Below are 23106 nucleotides of genomic sequence, written 5' to 3' on the forward strand. Positions count from 1 at the left end.
ATAGGGGTGGTGGTGAAGGGGGGGCGTAGCTACCAGGGGGGCACCATTTTGCCCCGCAACTCCTCTGAAAATGGAAAATGAAGGAGAGGAGAATGAGGTAAGCAACTTTGAGTCCCCACTAGGGAGAAAGGTGGGACATAAATGAATAAATAACAACCCCAATTAATAAGTATAAATGCTGTCATCAGAAGAGGTAATGACGTTTTTACGCAGACTGGTTAGAATGGTAAAATTCATTAGAGGGTGGGGGAAACCCGAAATCTGTTATTTATTTCTAATGAGGAATTATTTGTTAATTGCTAATAAAAATGACAACATTACATGACACTGCAAGCAATTAACAGCAGGGAGATTTTTAGTTCTTGTACAAGTCAAAGCATGTGATTAAATCAATCAAAATGGCTTTCTGCTGATAAGCTATTCACAGCTATTGCTACTTTCTAAGAAAAATAGACATTCCTCTTGGAAGGTTTGGTCTCCACCATAAGACACTGTCTCCACTCCTTCTCAGATATTTGTTGCAAGTCTTGGTCACTTGGATTGCAAAAGCAGCCTTTCTTTATTAGTATTTTACTGTAAGAAAATCCTGGATTCTTCACAGAAATACAGTTCTCTAGGGAGAAGGACTATTGTCAGACCACTTTAAATTTGCCTTTTGAGCAGCTCCAACATCCCTGGACAAAATCCCTCGAATGTGAACCAATTCTCTCTCTTTCTCTTTACGTGTTTGGGCCTGTGCAAAAGGCCAAATTCTGTAAAGCAACTGTCTACAGTCAAACAATAGTTGCATTTGTTCTGGGGTCTGTGTCATCTGTACTAGCAATGTGGCAGAGCTGCCTCTGTCTTGTCGTGGCTCCTTTTGCTAATACCCCCAACTCTTGCCCATCAGATTAGGATAACTTGAATGACACTATGTGATGCACTTTTCCGCCTGGGTAGAAGTTGCATCCATAAGCAGGAGCATCATTGAAAGCCATCACAGGCAAAATGGCAAAATTATGGAGTACTGTGAGCTGTGGGTGACGGTGAGTTAAGCAAGCATGCCAAAGTAACCTCAGGGCCTTTATTTATCTTTTTAAAAATTCCTCTTACAGAGCAGTATTTTCCTCCTTCTTAGCACTTTTCAACCCACCAAGGTAAATCTGAACATTCTCTTTTTAGTTCTGCCTTTCCTAAAGGATCCATGCATTAAAATTTAACGAACAGAACTGTTAGGTGGTGGGTTTTGGTATTCATATTCCGTGGAGAAGACCATAACATTATCAGTAGCTACTGTAATGGTCTGACAGATTCAGATGTGGCCCTATAGCTGGATATTTTGGTTTCAGAACTGATACACAAGAAGGGAGGTGTGTGTGTGTGTGTGGGGGGGGGTGATAGTATACTGTGCTAACTGTGTTAAACACACCTTAAGAAGTCCACTCATTGCTCAAATGAGTCTGACAGACAGAGTTGGACACTGTGTCCTATACTGAGTCACAAAGAAAGTATTTAATGGACCGTAGCAAAAACAGGATTCCTATGGGTAGGTCTCATCCTGTGGTCAGAAGATTTTGAGATTGGGCTGTCAACTTCCTGGCAATGAGCCTTCTCAAATATAGTCTGGGAAAGATGATGGGGAAAATGTAGCTGAATCTCCATAGTTTGTGAGGCTTTTGGAGCCTACTTGCTTATAGTCACTGGGAGTCAGTTTCACTCATGGTTTTTGTGGTGTAGTGGCCTTTTCCACTGACATCTGGCTGGAGATCATCAGCTCCCACTTTGTTTTGCCCTTTTAGACGGCAGTCTATTTATTCCTTGGCTGTTTCTGTCAAATGTTTTATCAGTGACCAGTTGCAAAGAGATTGATTCAGGCCATTTTGTTTTCATAATTATTTTGTATACATTTCAGCTCTGTCTACATGTTGAATACTGTATAAAAGTCTGTTTTCCCCTTCTTAAAAAGTATATCTGGAAAGGTGCAGAAAAGGGCTATGAAAAATGATCAAGGAGCTGTAAGAACTTCCCTGTGAATAAAAATAAAAGTATGTGTAATTCATCAGGGTTTTTAAAAAAACCCTACAAAGAGAGAATGTTACAGACATTTATAAAACTATAGCTAGTCCGGACATAGAGAACTTTTCCCTCCCCCAAGATATTGAAACTTTTGGGGATCCAGTGAATTTAATGGCAGTAGCTTCAGAACAGGCGAAAGGAAGTACTTCACACAATACCTAATTCACTTGTGGAATTCATTTTTTGGAGATGTGGTGATGAGCACTAGTGTAGGCAGTTTAAAAGAGGATTAGAAAATATAATGGTAGATAAATCCATCAATGGCTATTAGCTAAATATTAGCGATTAGCTAATAATAGCTAAAAGACAGCTCCACATTTAGAGACTGTACCTCTGAAAATGTACATGATTGGGAAAAGCAAGTAAACATAGTCTGCCTAATAAATGTTGTGATGTGACATCATTGTATGGGTCAGTAATGACTCAGTGATTGCACCTTTACCTACCTCTGAACACCAGTTGCAGTAACAGCGGAAGGCTTTGTTCTCTGTGTCCCGGATTGTGAGCTTTTTGATCATCTGACTGTCCATTGTAGAGAAACAGGGTGTGGAACTACATGGATCATTGGTCATTTATCCATCTGGCCTGTTCTGAGAATACATTCAGAGACAGGAGAGGACACATTGGTTAGTAGCTAAAAAGGGATACCTGGGAGTGGTAATAGGTAAAAAAATGCAATATATTTTAAAGTGCCAGCCAAGACTGTTGAATTTCTCATAATGTGCAGTGTGATGTACGTAAACATTTCACCACAGCTGCATCTAAGATAAACTTACCAGACTAAATTCCTAAGCCTTGAGGATGGGATTTGGTGGCAGTATCAGACATTGGTTCAGGAATGGGATAGGTGGGTTTAAATCCCTGCTCAACCATTAAGGTTAATGCATGATTTTACTCTAGTCTGATTTCTGTGTTCAGGAGTCATTGCATGGATGAATGAATATAAGAAGTGTAAAGGAATTTGTAGAGCCCTAGGGTGCAGAATGGTAAACTACAGTATTCCAGTTCAAAGCTCTTCTCAAAACCTGAAGTTGGTTTCAGATACCTGGCTCAAGGTTGACTCAGTCTTCCATCTTTCTGAGGTCGGTAAAATGAGTTCTCAGTTTGCTGGGGGTAAGTGTATATGACTGGGGAAGGCAATAGCATACTATCCTGTAAACATTGTTTACCTAGTAAACGTTGAGATGTGTAATCACCCCATTGTGTCATTATTACTGACCCAGCACTTGCACAGAGGACTGTCTTTACCATTAAAGGAATTTGTATATTGAAAAGTGCTACATAAACTAATAATTCCCCCAAACCTTTGGTATTCTGGATTGTCTAGTGCAGGGGTAGGGAACCTGCGGCTCTCCAGATGTTCAGGAACTACAATTCCCATCAGCCTCTGTCAGCATGGCCAATTGGCCATGCTGGTAGGGGCTGATGGGAATTGTAGTTCCTGAACATCTGGAGAGCCGCAGGTTCCCTACCCCTGGTCTAGTGTAACTGCTGGCATGCCACACTCAAGACCCCCCCCCTAGTTGGAGTAATACATGTGGAATTTATTAGTTTGATTCCATTAATCCTCTCAGCATTTGTAGGAAAGAGATGGGTCCATATAGTTTCCATGATAATGAAGTGGGAAGTCCAGAGTGAATATTTGCCTCAAGGCCAATTCATTCTTCCCATTTACTAGTTTGTTTCTATGCTGTGGCACCAGATCACATTGCATCCTTCAATACCATGATCATTAAACATACTGAATACATTTAGGCAAGGTTCTTCCCTACCCCATAATTTGAATTCACTAAAATCTAAAGAGTCTTGCAAAATATCATACTGAGCTGCAAAATCTTTTGCCTAGATGGGTTTCTCTGGGTTGAAGTGGCTTATTTATTACATAGGGCAGTGCTTTAACAGATTTTCCACATCATTGTGTTTATAGAGGATTCTGGGCATGGGTTGGTGTAGGGGTGTTCAACTCTGGTCCTCCCCATGTTCATGGATTATGATTCCCATCAGCTTCTGCCAGCATAATGCTGCCAGCATAATCACAGGACACTGGCCGCGCCATCCTAAGAGAACTGAAAAATAGGTTCTAGAACTTGTTCAGTTTTCCCTTCATGTTGCAAAGGAAGATTGCAGTGCCAGGCAAGATGCATATCTGGAAGATTGCAGTGCCAGGCAAGATGCATATCCATTATTTCAGATCTTAGTGATATGTCCATAATAAGCTTCCAAGCATCTATGTTCTCCAGAACAAAGTCTTTAAAACACTGATTGTCAGTCCACAACTTTGTCTGGATCATGTTGTGCTTTACCTGTTCACAGTACGAAATTAGTACTTGGAATGCTCTTACGTGGACCTTTTGGACCTAATCCTTCCCAGTCAAGGAGCCCTCCTTATGAGTTCTGTATGTGTTTCCACTTCTTTCCGTGCAAGTAGAATATCATAACACTCTTCATTTCATTCAGCCAGCTGTCTTATCAGCCAGTGGTGTAGCATAAAATTAATATATGTGCAGTAGCAGAAACTCTACTTTAAAAAAGAAGCAAAAAAAGTTCTGTGGGGCTGATGACTCACCTGAGGATCTTGACAGATTGAAGTGCTGAATTGACTGGAGAGACCCAAGTTCAATCCGTTGTACTCATGAAGCTCTTAGGTTGACCTTGGGCTGGCTAGTCTCTGTCTCTTAGTCTAACCTACTTCAGACTTGTTGTGAAGATAAAATAGGGGGAGTATGTACACCACCATGAGCTTTCTGGAGGAATGGTGGAATAAAAAAGTAACAGATAACAGTTAAATTATGTTTAACAATTTACATTTGCAACCCATGAGAGCCAGTGAGGTATACTGGATAGAGTGTTGGGCTACAATCAGGTTAGAATCCCCACTTGTACCATGGAAACTCAGTGGGTGAGCCTGACCGTCATCACAGGGTTTGTTGTAAAAAATGGAGGAGGTGAGAACAGTGGTGCATGGCCCTAGGGACGTGGGGTAACCCATGTCTCCGGGCGCATGCCTTCTGGTCATATGGAGGGCGCCAAATGCCCCCCATGTGACCAAACGGTTTGCACCTTTGGCCGGAGGTGAGGAGCTGAGCTGGGTGTGCAACCTGCAGCCGGCTCCCAGTCCTTAGAAGCTGTCTGTAGACTACGGTGCCCCGCACCCTGCTCAGCTTCTCACCTCCAGCCAGAGGCACAAAGCTGAGCCGGCCACCAGGACTCCTAGTCCTGCCTTCCCCGGCTGCAGAGGGCAGGCCTAGGAACCCCTGCCTCCATGACAGGTGCACCAGCAGGGGAGAGGCCTCGTGCACTGCAGGAGGCCTTCCCCTCGCTGGCGCGCCTGGCAGCGGTGGGGGTGTTATGACAGTTGGAGGGAGGGGAGGTGTGAAAAGACAGGGAGGGAAGTCTGCAGGCTTCTCTTCCCCTCACCCACATCTTCTCTGGCACCGCAGGTGCAGGGACGGGCTTCTCTTCCTGTCCCTGCACCCATGACACCAGAGAAGCCATGGGTGAGGGGAAAAGAAGCCGGCTGGCTTCTCTTTCCATCTCTCACATGTGCTGCAGGTGCTGCTGGGCAGGAAAGAGGGACTGGCTGCCGTGCAGCTGGCTTCTATGCCCAAGCAGCAGCCCCAGTGCAAGAGAATCTCCCGTCCCCGCTGGTTCAGGTAAGTGGGGTGTGGGGTGTTTGAATAAGTGGGGGTGGGGCACCACACCGCGCATGGAGTGGGTGCATGGAGGAGGTTTTGCCTCTGGGCGCAATCTGGGCCCCGTATGCCTCTGGGTGAGAATGATGTTCCAAATTGCTTAGATCCCAACTGTGGAAAAAAGTGGGATATGATATGAATAAAAAATGCAAAGAAGAAGAAGCATTCATTCATACTGTGTTTGTGTGTAAATGCAATCAAGTTGCTGCGAAAGGTTCTTCCTCTTAACCTGCTGCCTTCAACTTTTGCCAGTGTTGTTTTTTCCAGTGACTGTTGTCTGCTCATAATGTGACCTAGGTACAACAGCCTCATTTTAGTCATTTTAGCTTCTTGGGACAATTCAGGCTTGATCTAGGAATCACTTATTTGTCTTTTTGACTGTTCATGATATCTGTAAAACTCTTCTCCAACACCACATCTCAAAGGAATCAACTTTCATCCTCTCCAGCTTTCACACCAAATTGGCAGAATCACTATTCTGTTTTTATGTGTAGATACCCCGTTCTTGTTTAGTTTCATTCATTTCTGTATAACCATAGCTGTGTCCTCATTCAATAGTAGTTGAATAGTATGGTGTCTTCAACAGTATTTCATTAAAATAGTATATGTTCGTATGTTCCATAAAGTTGCTACCAAATAATGGTGGCCCCAGCAAAGGGCTTTCAAGACAAGTGTGAAGCAGAGGTGGCTTGCCATTTCCTTCCTCTGCAGAACCTCTCTCAGAGGTCTCCCATCCAAGTAACCACCCTGCTTAGCTCCAAGGTCTGATTAGATCAGGCAGTGCCATGCTATTTTCCTTCCTACAATAAAATAACACCTGCCTGTTATATCCATTAGGGTATTTTTTTTAACAGAACCAAGCTATAAACTGTGGACTGTAGCTAGATAGTATGCTGTCTAGCAGCCCAATTTAAATCCTGTCACATAGAAAAATTGAGTTAAATGGGATTGACATAGATCCAGCCATGGTCCTCGGTTTGCAAGATCTGAGCAAGGCTATTAATGACAGAACATTTTGGAGGTGCTTCATTCATAGGGTCGCCATCATTTAAATGTGATTCGATGGCATTTAACACACACACACACACACACACACACACACACACACACACACACACACACACACACCACACAAAGATCTAGAGTCCTGTGCATGCACTCAGTTGCTTTCATCCATGAAATACCATTTTCTGATTTTCTCATTCGTACTATGATTTCCAGTGTTGCAATGGAGACAGTTCAGAAGAACCTTTTAATTTTTAATTGCCTATCTTTAGAACAGAGCTATTAAAAGGTTTCTTGAAGATTAATTCAAGGAAGGGTATATGATTTTTATGTTCTGTTCAAAAAAGTCTTTTCAATCAGTGGAAATTATTAAGTATAAGCTTGGATGAAAGGCGCCAGAGGGATTGCATCTTCAGGATGACCCCAGTAGCAAAGCATAGATTGTTAATTGCTCTATTCAGCATCATTTGAAGATGCAAGATCTGAAAAAGATTTTGTAATATTAGAAATCTATTGTAGGTTGTGTGAAATCATTCTATATCACTCTGTCACAAAGCAAGATGAGTCTGAAATTTTTTTCCACTTTAGAATTTGGATGGAATTGGGCATTCAGTTCATTCCTTCCAGATCCATAAAAGTTCTGGTTCTAGTGTATAAAAATAGCATTTGCCAATTGAGATTGCCAATTCTGACTTGGGAAATGGTGGAGATTTGGGGGAAAGGCCTGGTAGAGAGGGGAGTTTGAGTATGGAAAGGAGCTTAGCAAGAATGTTATGTGAAACACACTGTGGAAGCCGCTACTTGTACACTTAACCACAGCTAGCAGGCCCAGGGGAGGGATCTTTACCATTATCTGACAGAATTTCCTTCAGGAAAGGATAAGGGAACTCCTTACTGGGCTACTGAATGGCTGCCAGAACTACTTCAGACCTTGGATCTCACTTGCCTAGCTTTACAGGGCAAAAGGGTTTTCAAGTTGCCAGTCTACCATCCACATTAAGCTCGCTCATCTTAGTCAGACTCAGGATAGAGACACTGTGTGTGAAAAGATGCTGGGAAAACAGAAAATAGTATGTGGTTTAATCAAATTGCTCCAGAGAAAAGTGTCTTCTGGACTGAAGCCCTTTGTTGTATTCTGGCAATGAAGTGTCATAAGTATTCCACATTTCACAAATATCACTAAGCAAGTGTCATATTTGCAGACTCAATTTCTTAGTGTTTGACCAGCTATATGCTTGATCTTGTCGAATTGTGGCCTAGATCCAATTCTTCATTTCATTTAAGCCTGGGAACTATAATGTACTTGTGGAGCTTTCATATTAACTTTATCACCACGGCCACCAAGGAGTGCAAACATGGAGCTGCCCTGTTCACTGAAGTGTATTAGGATATTAACTTTTCCTCAAAGAATGAATACAAGGCCCTCTGCATCTGCTGTGTTTGGAGTGCAATCCTATGCAGATATTTCAGATGAAGTCCACCACTTGAAATGGATTTAGACTAGAGTAGTTCTGCATAGGATTACAAGGCATAGGTCATAGCATTTGAGATATGCTGCTAACCTTGTGGGTTACATTTTACAAAATAATAGCATCCTGTATTATGTTCATCATATTACAAGCAAAAATAATGAATGTGTCAGTGTGGATGCTAGATTTTCTGTCTTTCTGGATCAGTGCAAATTTTTAAAAGGTTACTGTCTATTTAATTTTGCTCCCAAACTGCAACACTGAGGCTTTATTATGAATGGTGTCACCTCTAATACCTAAATGTTAATGAAAATTTTCTGGTTGCATTAATGAGCATTTTTCTGCATTCTTCAAACCTTTGACAGTACACTACTGAAAAACTTAACATGGAAGTACTTGTGAAACCAAATTAGAAACTGATGTTAATTACATTTCTTGTCTGAACCATGCAGTTTTAAAATATTTTTTCATGTTCTATGAGCTAAGGCATAATGTTAAAGGCATCAGTCTTCAGTAGACATTGTTGAAAGCATATAATGCTTTTACAGAAGGAGAACAGCAAGCATGAGTATCTGTTTGAAGGACAATATGAATCCATTGAAAAGACCTCCAGATCCACCAAGCAGATCAGTCAAGACAGCCACAGGGGAATGTTCACATTTAAATATGTATTACCTGTTCAAGTGACTAAGAATTTAGGAACTTGGTGTCCATAGCTTGTCACCTCCATGCACACATAGCTTACATCTCATATCCTCTCCTGCATACAAACTATGTCACACATCTTTGCGTTCATACACTGCTGCCTTCTAGTTTTGCTTCCGTTTTGGATTATTGGAGACGTTTGCCCTTGGGAGAGTGAGCTGGCAGGTATAAGTGATGGTGGACAGGCCACATGAGAAAAAGGAGCAGAGGTCTGAATACTTTCCTTGCAGACATGATGAGTGACCAGCTTGAATGAACCGAGGAGTCAGTGCGGTGCAGCTTCTCATCATCTGAGAGTCAGTGGCAGAGCAAGATGGTCAACCAGACTCCTCCTTGCTGTCGCTTCCTTTTAAAGGGAATGGCTCCGTGTTATACTACAACAAAACGTTCTGGGGCTCGGGGTAGGGGGCTGTTTTTCAAAGTCACCAGAGTCACCAAATTTTCAGTAGAGCTGCAGGTGCCTCTCCTTAGTTTGATTAAGTTTGGGTCAGGGATCCAATTTTATGAGCCCCCACATGGAGGAAAACTGGATGCTTGTAAAATTGGATCCCTGACCCAAAGACAACCAACTTGGGGCTTTTGTAAGGAGAGGAACCTACAGCTACATTGAAAAATTGGTAACTCTACTTCAAAAAACAGCCCCCAGAGCCCTGCAAAGACTCCCCAAAGAATGCAATGTTTGTTTAAACAATTATCTTCCATTGTGAGAAATGTTTTGGGAAAATTTGGGTCATCTTGCTTACCAGATTAAATTGGTGCCTCCTTTTTCGGCCAAACAAGGCTTTAAAAAGCCGAAATAACCTTTTCTAGCTTTTTTTGGGAGTGTTCTGGGTTGTTTTAGGTATTTCTGAGCCTCAATGGAACAGCAAATTTGGGGAGCTTTTTTTCAATGGTGACCCTAGTGTGAAAAATTTAAGCCCTGCTGCACACAATAAGATAGCTTTGCAGTGGAAGCCGATCTGTCCTCCAACACAATGTGCACGGATTTGTATGATGCTACGCAAGCTGGTCTTCTTGACAAATCTTTTTACCAGCGCATGGTATAATAGAGCTATAAGCATAACAATCAAATAGCTTATTGCCATTGCAACTCCACACTGTTTCATTATTCAGTATATATATGTTAAATCATGTGAAACATTTAATCAATAAAGCACTTAAAAACTTTATATTAATTATTCTCTGCTTTTGAACACACCTATAGACTCTTGATTCTGCCCTTAAATGTTTGCAGAAGAATTACAATAATGATCATTGGTCTTAATTAGTTCTGTTGGTGCAAAAAGAATATTAAGTATCGTTTTCTTAGATTAAAAAAGCATTTGTGTTGATCTATTTTGGTAAGGTTTCAAAAACAAACAGCCTTTCTCCTTATGGAATGTATTTATAACAATAAAACAATCTGGAATGTTTTATTAGAATAACATTTTTTCATATACACACTGGAAGTTTCAAGGGCAGCAGGTTTGGGTTTATTTTGATAAGAGAGCACTGGAGACTTTTGTCTTTGTACTATGTGCTCCCCCTTCGGGGGAGGGGGGTCTATAAACCCAATAAATAATAATAATAATAATAATTTACAGATCTCTAAGCGGAGCACAGGTGAAGACCCTGGATCCAGCTTGAATCTGCCACAAGATGTAAATCCAGTGGACTTGGAAGGGTGTATCTCTACTTAGGATTGTGCAGTTAGATTATTACAGTACAGATAGATTCTAAACAGTTCCAGCATTCTAAGTCCACTGGCTTCAATGAAGGTAGAGGCCTGCACCCCTGTTAAGGATTGCAGTGTTAATGGTCTGGGACAGAGGTCTTTAATGTATACATTAAATGCAAAGCATCGAATGAACATGCAACAAGTCCATCCCACTATCTCCACATATGATCATACATGGTTTAACCTGATTCTATACATATTTACTCAAAAGCAGATGTCACTGGAATAAGGATTTGGTGGCTACAGCCTTCATTTGGTGTCCCTCTACGGAGTTGGGCCCCTGAACATCTTCCCCAGAGTCCAGCTGTGATGGCTGCACTGATACCAAAAAACCTTTGTTTTCCGCCAACCTACAGTTTGCTTTCCTCTGTCTGTCTGTCTGTCTGTCTGTCTGTCTGTCTGTCTGTCTGTCTGTCTGTCTGTCTGTCTGTCTGTCTGTCTGTCTGTCTGTCTGTCTGTCTGTCTGTCTGTCTGTCTGTCTGTCTGTCTGTCTGTCTGTCTGTCTGTCTCCCATTCTTTCCTTTCCTTAGCTGGGAGCACTCACCTTCAAGTTCATATTTTTTAAAAAGCACTATCAGGACACCATTTTCTGAGACATAGATTCCATTGAGGGAAGTCCTTCAGCCAGTGCAAAAAGATAGAGAGAGAGAGAGAGAGAGAGAGAGAGATGAAAAGAAAAAGTTCTGTTCACTTCCATTGCATGTCATCTTAGGCAAACCCACTGTAACAGTACCGTTCACAGTAATTGTATAGTAAACTGCTTCCATCCATCCATCCATCCATCCATCCATCCATCCATCCATCCATCCATCCATCCATCCATCCATCCATCCATCCATCCATCCATCCATCCATCCATCCATCCATCCATCCATCCATCCATCCATCCATCCATCCATCCATCCATCCATCCATCCTTTATCTTTTACCCTTTTACCCTTTTCTCTTTTTCTCTTCCATCTTCCATCTTCCATCATCTATCTATCGATTGATAAAGGCACCCAAAGGGCTTGTGGCATTGTTCAGTGTTCAATATAAACACAATAAAATTAGTAAAATACATTTCCAATAAATCCGGTGCCATAACATCAGTGGGGAGGAGGGGGTGGTAGTTAAAACTAAGCCTCCACAGCCATTCATACCAGAAGGTAAAAGGAAAGAGGGAAGGGGAAAGGGAATGTGGAAGGGAGGGAAGCAGCAATATGAAATAATAAGAAGCAAAATGAAGTGGGTGTTTTAGGTGTGAGTCAGATTCTGAAAGAAATCAAGGATAAAAATGAGAAGCAGACAGGAATGATCATAGATTTATTGTATGAGCAGAAAATACAATTTCTGGAATAGCAAAATCCACTTGCAAACAGTTGTGAAAGTGGATTGAAAGTGCATTATTATGCATGTGTGGAAGGGGCCCTAGTTTTCCTGACCGTAATCCCCCGTCAGCTAATCAGTGCCAGGAAAAGGACCCCTGGAGTGGGGAATCTCTCTCCCTTGGTGGGGCAACCCTAGATAATACTGAATGGTTTAGTAATATATTATTCAACACACAGTTGGATATTAATTGTTGCTAGACTTATTTACATGTACACAAAAACCTTTTTCTCCAAATATATGTCATAAGAATAAGTGTTCGCCACCACCCCATGTTCCCCAGAATTTTCACTGATTTTTTAAATTATGTATATCTCAAATGAGTGAAATGCTTTATAAGGCCAGGCTTTTTCTCACTCAAAAAGAGAAAGTATTTCATAGGTTTTAAAGAAAAATTATTCTCCCAAATTTCCCAACTTTTTTGTCAGGAAAACTGAAAAAAGACCTCAGAAAAAGGAAAAGAACATTCACATCTTTAACTGGATTTTAAAAACGTATATTCACATCCAGCTGTTATATTGTCAGGGATTAAGCATTGTCTTTTTATACCGGTTTATCCATATTTTTTTCTGTCACTTTATGTAACAAGGCTTATGTTGAATGCTGTGCTTTAAATAACAACTGTACAGTATATGTGTTTCTGCTTCTGTTTTTTTTATGTTGTGCTTTTATCTGAAACATCATCTGAGACCTGGTTCACATATACTAGCCAAATATTAATGGTTTGGGAGAATAAGAGAGAGGACATCCAAACCTACCTGATTTACTTCTCATGAAATTAGACTAATACATATATACAATTTAGTATTTAATAGTTTTTTATAAAGTGTCTTTTTATTGATTTCATATCAATTTTGCTATTTTCCTTTATTAAAAGGAGAAGAAAGAACTATATTCAGTACACTGAAAGCCTCTTATATGCCCAGAGGGATTTTGCACTTGTAATTATTTCTGTAATACCCTCATTATACATAGCATATCACAGAATCCAAGACAACAGGTCCCTGCCCCAGGTAGCTCACAATCTAAAATTAGATCAACAGAATGCAGCAATAAACATAGAAGTGGGTTTTTTGTACTATTGTCCTTTGAAAAACAAGTTTGCATGTCATATTGCCAGTTATTTTCAAAACTCTCCTCAGTTTGAAATGCAGCCTTGTAGTACTTCATTTCTGACATTCCTTGGGTCTGTCTAGATTTTGACCAGGACATTTCCGCCAACAGAGGTTAGATTTAGTTTGAGGATAAGAAGTTAAAATTTGTTTGAGCAAGAAGCTGAGCAAATGTAATAAATATTGTTAAATCAGTAATATTGCCAGCAAACTAAGGTGCATAAAAATGTATACATAACCCCAGACAATAGTTCTATAATCTGTAGTTGCTGTTCCCCACTGCATTTATTTATTTATTTCTTAGATTTATATACCCCCCCCCTCGCTAATTGATAGTAGCCATAGCCATTTTTGCATCGCGCAAATAAAACATCTTGAGAATGTTAAAAGAAGCGTCTTGGGGAGGAAGTCCCGCACAGCTTTTCCCCAAACCTCCTCAGAATATTTTATTTCTGCTCAACCTAGTTTTTAATGAAAATGCTAAACTCGCAATCTTTTTCCCCAAGATGTTTTGAAGATGTTTCCTTCTTGTTGGGCAGAAAGCAGAAAACATTTTATTCCCCACCCACCCACATACACACAAACATTGTTACTTTTTACAGTTTCTCTGCAGCTTGTGTCTGCCATTTTCTGCTGCTTCAGGATTCTCCATGCCACCTACCATTTGCAGAAGGTTCCCACTGATGTTTCCATACAGCTCATCCAGCTGCCATTTCCATGTAAAAAGAACATTAGTTTTCACTGCCAATTGGGTGTAGGTGTTGTTTTTCCTTTTTTTGTTTGTTTTGAGGGAGATGTCTTCGAAGTGATTATGTCTCAAAATATCATATCGTGTCATCGTAGCTTCAAAGACACTGCCTTTCAGCACAACAATAATGAAAAAGGAACCCCAACGTGTGTGCTGAATTGATAATGAAAACTAATTTTATTCATGTACTTTTTACATAGAAATGGGAAGTTGAGCTGCAAGCAGATAATACCTCTGTGTGAACCTTTTGCAAATGGCGGGCGACACGGAGAATCCTGAAGCGGCAGAAAATGGCGAGCACAAGCTCCAGAGAAATCAAAAGTGAGAACTCTAACGGTGGTGGTGGAGAGGCAGGTAAAAGAACCAATTTGGGGTGAAACGCTTTATCTTTTAATACCATGCAGACCAAAAAAGCCAAAATGGTTCTTTTTAAAATGTCTGCAAGTGACAGCTTAAAAAATGTTTTGGGGGCTTTCTCTTTGCCATCATCAGCTCCATTTCCCAGGCAACTGTGACTGCTTTCCCATCTGCTTCTTCTGGCCCCAGAGGGATGCTGGTACAGTAGCAATCATTCCTTAGTCTCTGAGCTCACAGGCAGGTGAATGTGATATTGATTAGGAGAAGAGTGAGAGTGAGGAGAAGAAACATTAGCTGTCAGAGTGGGTGGAGAAAAGATGCTCAGACTATCTATTGTGTAGGAAGCCTCTGTGGGTGAGAGAGAGTGTAAGGGGGGTTCTATGAGGAGAAAGAGTACCTCCATTAGAGTTATTTTGAATGGACTCCACAAAAACCTAGAACTAATCCTGTTCTCAGAAGTTCTACTTCCAAGTTTCAGATGGTTTTCTTCAGATCTTCCAGTTGTCTTCTTCCTCCCTGGATTATCCACCAACGTTTGCCTTGGCTTTCACCCTTCGTGTGATATATGGTTCACTGTGTCTCACGCAGGGTTTGTAACACCCTGGCATAAGCATTGGGAAAACTGATTTGGACACTTGCTTTCCATTAGTAATAGTTTTTTATTTGGCGAGAGGAAGTTTGTTATGTGTAGAATTTTTGAGAGAGAAGTATCTTCTAATGGAGTTTGGAAAATGGAGTTTTATCATGGAAATGGAGTTTTATCATGTAAATTTATAATCAGTGGTTAGGACACTCCTTGGTTTTTTGGTTAAAATTCTAAGAATTTCCTAAATTGTGTGTGTGTGTGTGTGTGTGTGTGTGTGTGTGTGTGTGTGTGTGTGTGTGTGTGTGTGTGTGTGTGTGTGTTAATTTCTAAATCTTTGCAGTCTGGTACTCACTAAAATCAGAGGCTGGAAAAAATGTGACAGTGAAAATGAATTAAATTAATAAAGCTAGTATGTTTGAGGGAATGACAACCTCCTCAGAATTAAAAAATTGTAGATTTAGGATTGTACTTTTAAGTAGATGATAACTCTATAAAACTCTGCAAACTCTTTAAAAGTTCATCTTCGTAGTTTATGTGAGATTATATTATATTATTAATTATATCATCATTATGTGGAGTAGATAAGGATGAATGATACAGCAGGAAAGGAGAATTTGATAATAGCTGTGAAAGGTATATTATCTGGAATTGTTAATTACCAGTGATTATAATCTAGTCTAGAGCCCACCCCATTTTGACACTGAAAAATCGAACACTATAATTTATTTAAAAGAGAACTTCCTTGGATACTCACTGCTATAATTTTTTATCATCTTCACTTCAAAGGATGTTTTATAGTTGTGGAAACCCATAACCCAGGAACATCCCCTTTCCTGTTTGTGTGCCATTCTTATAGCCATTGGAAACACTCTTTGCTTCTACTAAAAAGTGCAACAGATCAGTTATGAACTCATTCAGTGACATCATGGAGAATTCCTTCATGGCTTTTTATCAGAGTCTGTAGCAGTTTCTAAGTAATGGCATAAGTGAAGTAGTGTTGATAAGGTCAAATTTATTTCAAGCAACTTCCAGAATGAATTGAACTTTTCCCCATGTGTTTTCTGGAACTGCTGCAAAACTAAAATCTTTCATTACTCATGACAAATTGTATGTTATTAAAAGTACCACGCCGGCAAACACTGACGACAGAGTGAAGGTAGAGTTTGGGAAATTGACTTACCATATATACTCGAGTATAAGCCGACTTTTTCAGCACCTTTTTTTATGCTGAAAAAGCCCCCTTCGGCTTATACTCAAGTCCCACTTACCTGTTCTCCGGTGCCTCATCAGGGAGAGCAGCTCCTTATCTAGGCTCTGCTGCGTTGCTCTTAATTTACCTTTTTTCCTTACCTTACCTCATCTGAATTAACTCCTTCCCTCGCTCCCCCGCACCATCCTCTCCTCCTCTTCACCTCCCTCCCCTCTGTGGCAGATTTACCCAGCGGGGCCCCCAGGACCTAAGCAGCCTCAAATGGCCGCCAAATCCTTCTCACCGGACAAGGAAGCATTCATTTGCTCACTGGCAGAATGCACACGGGCGGCTTCCAAGGGCATGGACCGGGATAAACCGGTCCCCACCCCGAAGAAGGCCGAAAGAACGGGCAAGCAAGCCCCAATCGAGACGCATCCTCCGGAGCCACATTTTAAAAAGCCGCGGCTGCAGCAACAGAAGGGAGGAGCGAAAAGCAAATGGGCAGATGCCGGCAGCCCCAGCAGGGACACGTCTGGTGCGGCCCATCAGGAACACTGAGCCAAGGAGGGAGGAATGAGAACCACGCCGGCAAACACTGACGACCCCAAAATTGGTTGCTGCATTTCCCACCCTAGGCTTATACTCGAATCAATAAGTTTTCCCAGTTTTTTGTGGTAAAATTAGGTGCCTCAGCTTATATTCAGGTCGGCTTATACTCGAGAATATATGGTATTTGAAAAACAAGACAGCTTGTTTTTCTAACGGTGAGCACAAGGTTTTTGCCCATGGAAGTGGGATAAAAGAGCTCTCACAGAGGCATGCCTGAAAAGTGTTGTCTTCTCTCTCTCTCCAGTCATCATAAGTTTACAGCACTGAAATGGAAGTTGTAATATGTATTGTGAAATGCTTGTGAAGATACTGCTGAGGATATCTGGCAGGGGTGAGAAGAGGTTTGTGGCAGATGTGTGTGTGTGTGTGTGTGTGTGTGTGTGTGTGTGTGTTTGTGTGTGAGTAAGAAGGGGTTTGTGTCCATTCCTTCTTTTAAGCTCTGTTGAGCTAAAGATCTTGAGCAGTAAATAGGAGCTTTTATTTCTTTATTAAGGAAAATATGGCGCAACGATACTTAGCCACCTGCCAGTGTGATTCTTATATCTTTATCCACCAACAAGTAGGGGACTGTATTATCTTTTATTATGATAGAAAGTACCTTGGTTAAGATAGGAGCAATCCATAGATCATGATAAGAAATTGATTGAGAGCTTTCCAAAATCATGTGGGCTAGCAAGTCAGCATTTTTCAAATCTCATGGACAGGGTACATTATGATATCTTACTGACGAAGGTACAGTGTTGAAATGTGCAAGCATGAATGCTCTACAATACCAAGGTTTCTAATGCAAGCTGGGATATTTGAAAGTGGAAGAATGCCAAAGAACTGGATGGAACATACTTTTCAAGCTTCTGAAATTGAGCTAAAATAATTAGTTCCTTTATATGTTTCTTAATAGTAATAGAGATTCGCTTCTTCCAAGCGTTGTTACATCATCCTTTTTTAGGCCAAGGTCGAGCAATTTCTTATCTATTGCATCAAGTGGGAATAGTACTGATCTTTATTAAGTTCATAGAACAGGCCTTTCTTTTTTGTAAAAAAAAGACCTTTCGCCTATGTTTAAATGTTTGCAGCCACACTTTAGCTTCAACAGATCCTTGGCCCAATTCTAACCTTAGAGATACCCCACTAACACATCTTGGGGTCCCTGTAATTTGCCACAAAAATCAACAGAGAGGCTGGTCTAAACTCTCACTAATGTGAAGGATCCATATTGAGGCTCCATATAGGAATAATTTTCATATTGATTACCTGCAGTACCCTGGATGTATTTACAGCTTTTGGAACAGAAAACAAACAAACATTCAATTGCTGACATAGATGGTTTAATTTTGTGTGTGATAAATTTGAAATGGCTAGAGTAAAAAAACCACACCCAAGTTTGGGAAATTGTTCAAATTGAATGTCATCAGTTCTCCAGTTCATACAGGTGATTTTCTCAGTTTTAGAGAGTACCATAACCTTTAATTTTGAGAATCTGAAGTTCCTCAAATTTACAGTATTTCGAGAAACAGTTTAGTAGTCTTCTCAGACTGATCTGGGTACGTGATATAAGAATGGCATCATCCACATAAAGAAGTAGGGTTAATGCCTTTGAGGATAAATATGGAGGGTGAAATTCTACTGAGGAGAGTAGTTGCGAGATCATTCAAATGCAAATGGAAAAGTAAGGATGCCAAGGACAGCCTTGCTTCATTCCACTATTAAGTTTAAAGCATTTTGCGAACTCTCCCTTTTCTCCATAGGCCTCACAAGATGAATGAAGGTTTTTATTAGCCAAAGCAATCTTTTATCAGTTGTTGTATGCTCTAGTTTTCTCTACAGTCAACTCATAAATATAGCATCAAAAGCTCTTTTACGGTCTATAAATGCAACATACATCTTACCTCTTGGTGGGAGGGTATGTTTTTCAGCTAAATGGGCTGTATGTAGTTATCTGATAATCAGGTAGTGGAACCATAGTTGCTGTTCCCCATTGCATTACACTCACCAACAAACTGCCTGTCCAGCTCCCCACACCATTGCTAGTGGATGGGAGCAGTGGTCATTAATGCACAGGACAAATAAAACATCTTGAGGACGCTAAAAGAAGCGTTTGGAGGAGGAAGTCCACACAGCTTTTTCCCAAAAATGTCCTCATGACGTTTTATTTCTGTTCAACCCAAGAAAACACTAAACTAGTTATCTTTTCCCCCACAAGGTGGGTTGAAGACACTTCCTGCTTGCTGTGCAGAAAGCAGGAAACGTTTTATTCCCTTGCTCACACTGTTAAAGCTCTCATTTTTGGCTTCGCAGCTTGCGCCTGCCAGTTTCTGCCGCTTCAGGATTATCCATGCCACCTGCCATTTGCTGAAGGTTCCCATGGATGTTTCCTCTACTCATCTGCTTGCCATTTCCATGTAAAAAGAATATGAATAAAGTTAGTTTTCACTGTTGACTCTGTGCACATATTCTTTTTCCTTTTTGTTTTGAGGATACTCAAGCCCATAGACTGAGTGCAGGTGACTATTTGTGGATGTATGGAGACTGAGGGAAACTGGGAGGTGATCTCCTATATATTCTTCTACCTTGACTTTCTTCAATAGATTGAAATGATCTGTTGCTTCAATAAAGTAGCCCCCTTATAACCTGATAAAATAAAATCACCTTTTCCATCTATTCCTTTTTGTCCATTCAGAATGATCAGTCCTCTTTGCAGAGAGAAATCAAAACAATTGGTCTTTTGAAAATCTGCCTTTTGAAAATCTGTTGTACAAGTAGTGGGATGTAGTTTCTTCTAGTTCACTGCCAGGCTTTCTGGTCTGAATTACAAAAAGCAACAGATGAGGCAGCTATCAATCTGCCGCACTGAGGGGTGTGTCTCTTGAGCAGCACCACACCTGGTGCTTTTCCATTACTGTTGACGATCAGCAAGCCTATTTTTTGCCGGGAGAATGAAGGTCACCAATAATTGGTTTGCTGCTCAAGAGACACACCCCTCAGTGTGGCAGAATGATAACTGTCTTGTCTGACAGGTGTGTCTCTTGAGCAGCAAACCAATTATTGATGATGTTCTACTGTCCCTTGCCAAAAAATAGGCTTCCCTTCACAGTAATTGGTCTGCTGCTCAAGAGACATGCCCCTCTTTGCCACAGAAGGATAGCTGTCTGATCTGACAGGCATGTCTATTGAACAGCAAACCAGTGGCGTTCCTGCCTAGGGACAGGGGGTACCCTTTGTCCCCGGGCGCCCCCCATTTGGTCACGTGGGGGGGCACCAACATTTCAAGGTCGTTTGTGTGTTTTTAAATTTTTAAGTGTTTTTTCACTTCCGGCCTGCAGGGGGCGCATTTTTAAAGCTGGCGGCACCAAAATTTCAGGGTACCATCCAGAGACTGTCCTGATGATACCACCCGAATTTGGTGATGTTTGGTTCAGGGGAAGCAAAGTTATGGACCCCCAAAGGGGGTGCCCCATCACCATTGTTTTCAATGGGAGCTAACCTGAGATGGGGGCTACCCATTTGAGGGACCATAACTTTGGTCCCCCTGAACATAACTTCCCCAAACTTGGGTGGCATCATAAGAATAGTTACCAGATGATACCCTGAAATTTTGGTGTCACTAGCTTTAAAAATACACCCCTTTCAGGCACCCCAAGAAATTTGTCCAAGATTCTTTGTTTTGCAGTGACTTTGCTCCATTGTAGCCAATGGGGAATTTCTGAGTGTGTAGGCAGGCTGCACATTTTTGAAGATAGAGGCACCAGACTTTCAGGGTGGCTCCAGGAGGGCCTCCTGGTAAAAGCATCCAGGTTTGGAGACCTTTGCTTCTGGGGGTTCAATTTTATGGGCCCCCAAAAGGCTTATTTTGTTTCCCTGCTCCTGCACATGAAAGCCTGTGGGCTGAGTTCTCGCAGAACTCTCTCAACTCTCCCCCCCACCCACTCCAGAAGCAAAGCTCACCAAGCTTGGATGCTATTACTCAAGGCCTCTTGGAGCCACCTTGAAAGTCTGGCGAAGATATTCAAAAATGTGCAGCCTGCCTCAGAAATTCCTCATTAGCTACAATGGAGCAAAATCACTGCAAAACAAAGAATCTTGGGCAAATTTCTTGGGGTGCCTGGAAGGGATGTATTTTTAAAGCTAGTGACACCAAAATTTCAGGGTATCATCTGTTATCTATTCTTATGATGCCACCCAGGTTTGGTGAAGTTATGTTCAGGGGGACCAAAGTTATGGTCCCTCAAATGGGTAGCCCCCATCTCAGGTTAGCTCCCATTGAAAACAATGGGGATGGGGGCACCCCCTTTGGGGGTCCATAACTTTGCTGCCCCTGAACCATACATCACCAAACTCGGGTGGTATCACCAGGGCAGTCTTTGGATGATGCCCTGAAATCATGGTGCCGCTACCTTTAAAAATGCGCTCCCTGCAGGCCGAAAAAACACCAAAAATACCCCCCCCCCAACCAAATACCTTGCATTCGCATTTGTTCATATTTGGGCAGGACATAATCGGACAATTTTTGTCCGAATGTGCCCAAATTTGCCCAGATTCCAGCCGAATATGGTATTTGTTTCATCTGAATCTCCAACCCTCAAAAGTGATGCTGTTTCAGGGTGGGGAAGAATCCACCCCCAAACAGCATCACTTTCAATTTTGTTTTAACTGGGGACCCCAGATTCTCCCTTTAAGGTAGATTTAAAAGAAGAATCTGAGCTCCCTAGTTTAAACACCATTGAAAGTGATGCTGTTTCCACTGGAGGTGTTTTGTGAGAGATGATGCTGACATTTGTTTGGTAAATGTTTTGCTGGGGGTGATTTGTGAGAGATTTACATGCTTAATACCCACTTGCACTGGCTTGGAGTTGTTTCTCAGGCTAACAACCTACCTCAAAGGGTTGTTGTGATTAGGAAATTAGGAAAAGAGTTGGTGGGGAGAGAGCCATGTATGTTTTGATTGGAGTGGGAGGTGTTTTGTGAGCTGGTACAAAAAATCATTGTTTGTTCATGGTGGGAGAGGGTGGCCGCCCATACGCCGGGCCGGGGGGGGGGGCGCCAAACTCAGGTTTTGTCCCCGGGCGCCAGTTTGCCTAGGTACGCCCCTGCAGCAAACCAATTACTGTGAAGGGGAGTGTATTTTTGGATGGGAGACAGGAGAATGATTGAGAGGAAGAGAAGGTGAAGCTGCAGCCAGGATATCCCTGCCCCAAGTCTCTCACAGCTCCTGCGGCCGCATGCACTGCCTTCTGGGGCTTGCCGTTTCCCGCCCTGTCACAGGGCGGCAAACGGCAAGCCCCAGAAGGCAGTGCACTCCTGCGGCTGCGCGCGCATGCGGCCGCCTCCCCCGTCCTGGATCACAAAGGTGACCATCTGGTCACCTTAGGGAAGCCCCTTGGGACAGATTGAGTCTTTCCAGCCACTTGCCCTTATTCTATGATAACAAAAAAATACACTTGAGCTACTCTTGTACTACTGGTCATCTTAATGCAGAGAGGGAAAAAAATGTCATTTAAAAATGAAATGCATATGTTACTCAATACAATGCTTTGTGTTTTCATATTACTGTAATATGTAATGTTTGTAATATGAATGTTTGCAGGGAGGTTTTTAGTGCAATGTGTGAAAATGTCTTTTACAGAAATGTGTGTGTGTGGTGGCTTAAGGATGAAACCTCTGGTATCGCTAGTTGTTCCTTGACACAGCTTACATGGGTTGTTTGTCTTCCAGCACTGCCTGCCCTTTGCCTACACAAAGAGCTATGATCATCCTTAGGGAAAAGTCTAATTTGATTTCTCAAGAAGGGTTAGAAGGCATATTTTGTCACATCTATTCTGAAACCTGTTGTGATGGAACTAAGGAAAATAGCATTTTAAAAACTCCATTCCATTTAATGCTATTTCAAAGTTACGAACAGGCAGAAGCAGGAAAAAATCTGACTGTGAAGGGTTAATTCTTCATAAAGCCTATGTGTGTGAATGACATGCAGGGAGCGAGTAGTGTTTATAAAGTCAGAACTGTTGACAAGAATATAGGTTGCAACTCTTGGAACCAGAGGGTTCAGACGTTTTTATTGTCAGTGTATAGACTTGCAGGGTTAATAGGGGGTTGAAAGAGGATCCTACTCTAGTCAAAGTGGGGAGTAAACTTCTAGGGAAAGAAGAATTATTAATGCGGGTTCTAAATAAACAGAGCTAGATCATCTCCTGAACTGTGTGTGCAGAACAGAAGGAACTGGCTGAGAGAGATAAATGATGTCAGAGAGGGACCAATCCCTAGCCAGGAGGAGAATTTAAACTTGGTGTGGGAGAAGAATTTCTATCCCTTGTTCTGAGGTAGATGTACTTCAAAAGCTTTGAAGTGATCCTACAAGTTGGGGAAGTCTGAAAGGGACAAGGAAGTTGCGTGAATACTCTATTCCTTCTAGCTGTCAGGCACAAGAGTTTATACATGAACCTCTGAGTGTAAGTATGTGTCAACACTATATAAAAACCAGAACTATCTTATTTTAA

General features: G+C 41.6%; 1 protein-coding gene across 3 annotated transcripts in view; it reads left to right on the forward strand.

Moving 5' to 3' along the window:
- Positions 1-23106, forward strand: part of THRB (thyroid hormone receptor beta) — a 221159-nt gene that overhangs the window by 21225 nt on the left and 176828 nt on the right. Inside the window, exon 2 of one of the 3 annotated variants that reach the window (XM_048510961.1) lies at positions 14072-14225. The exons of the other annotated variants lie outside the window; for them this stretch is intronic. The gene's annotated coding sequence lies outside the window, so the exon portion shown is untranslated. The remainder of the gene's footprint in view (positions 1-14071; positions 14226-23106) is intronic. 3 annotated transcript variants of the gene reach the window in all.

Source organism: Sphaerodactylus townsendi, linkage group LG11, assembly GCF_021028975.2.
Source record: "Sphaerodactylus townsendi isolate TG3544 linkage group LG11, MPM_Stown_v2.3, whole genome shotgun sequence".
NCBI classification, from domain to species: domain Eukaryota; kingdom Metazoa; phylum Chordata; class Lepidosauria; order Squamata; family Sphaerodactylidae; genus Sphaerodactylus; species Sphaerodactylus townsendi.